Raw genomic sequence first — 1,651 nt, 5'->3', positions numbered from 1 at the left:
ATGTATGCTTGACCCCAAGCAAGAAATCAGAGTGTATGCATGCATGCTTGACTCCAAGCAAGTATGAGTGTACGCGGAATCATGTATCAAATAGCCAAGTATGAACCTGAGAAACATATAGAAAACTGTCAACGAAAAACGTTGGTGAAATCATAGGTGTTTTAGTAAACGTTGTATTTGAACCACAAGATTTAGTATAAGATGATTATCAAAATCATTTGCATTCCAAAGTTGTTATTTGTTTCGTGGACACCCAATTATCAAACTTAACTGTTTTGCACCCTTTGCGTAGTGTTAGAACATACACTAGACCCGAAAATATATTTCATCCGCTAACGGTAGCGAACCGTCCGAATGAGGCTCGTCAAGCCCATGTGATCACATAATATAAGTTCACGTTTACACCCTGCAAGTGTAACTAATGATAATTGAATTGAGGCTTTTTGTTCAAACCTGTACGTGGAATGTTCGTTTTCGTACTTGTGTTCAATGTATAAAAGTATGATACGTATATGTTTCTCATCCCAAAGTTTAAAGCATAAAAGTTATTTGAAAGATGGGACTATGATCTCACCTCGAGTGCACGAGTATAAAAGTACTTCACAAAGTAAACGTGTGCATGATAGTTGCTTAGCCTTGACCTAAACAAGTAAGTTGTATTAATTAACCGGTTACGTCACAAGGTCGGGCGAAATGTGTTCAAGTAGTCCTATGGCTCGTTACGACTCGATTAAATATAGCATGTGAATCAATTTGTCAAGTTTCATGCAAGATACAAGTATAGAAACAAGCTAGGAAGATTGCACAATCATTTGGTTAAGTTTGACAAAAAGTCGAACTTCGGTCGATCAAAGTCAACGGAGAGTCAACACGTTCGGGTCGGGTCCCGAACTATTTTTCTGAGGTTTTTAATCATATATGAGCATGTTAGAACAAGTTACATGTGAATCGGAGGTGCGTAGCATAGCAAACATTATTCAAAAATCGACAAAGTTGGACAGACCACTTTGGCGCGCCGCGCGGTATATGGCGCGCCGCGCCATTACCTGTGCAGAGAATTCTGGCAGTTTTTAAGTTTTATGCACGAACCTAACTTCAAATACCCATAAATCCTAAACCGTAAACATCCAAAACAAGTATCTTATATCGTTGGAAAGGTATTTTGACAAGGAATACAACTAACCACTTTTCATCAAGCAAAAACATCATTTACAATAGCCGAAATCTCGTCAAGTGGTCATTAAATGTTCAAAACCATCGTTTCAAGTTTACAAAACGCATTGTAAGATTCGGGAATGCAATTCACATATATGATATGCCGTTTTGAAGGTAATGAAACATACAATACAACTAATCACTAACTAATAACATTTCATGGCATTCAAAGCATCAAAATTTCCTTTTAGAGTTCATCAAACCCTAATCAAGAATCACAAAACCAATAATCATGTTAATGATGTTTTCCAAATCAACCTACACATCAAATTGATGCTAAAGATGCTAGTAACACTTTTAAAACATAAACTCTAACAATTTAACAACATTAACTCATCCAAAATTAAGGATTAAGCACACCCATTTCAAATGTTCAAACTAGTTACTCAAATCAACAAATCGAACAAACAAAATATATATTCATGTTATACACGAG

The sequence above is a fragment of the Rutidosis leptorrhynchoides genome, chromosome 3 (assembly GCF_046630445.1).
Source record: "Rutidosis leptorrhynchoides isolate AG116_Rl617_1_P2 chromosome 3, CSIRO_AGI_Rlap_v1, whole genome shotgun sequence".
Taxonomy (NCBI): Eukaryota; Viridiplantae; Streptophyta; class Magnoliopsida; order Asterales; family Asteraceae; genus Rutidosis; species Rutidosis leptorrhynchoides.
Note: the sequence above shows the minus strand (reverse complement) of the source record.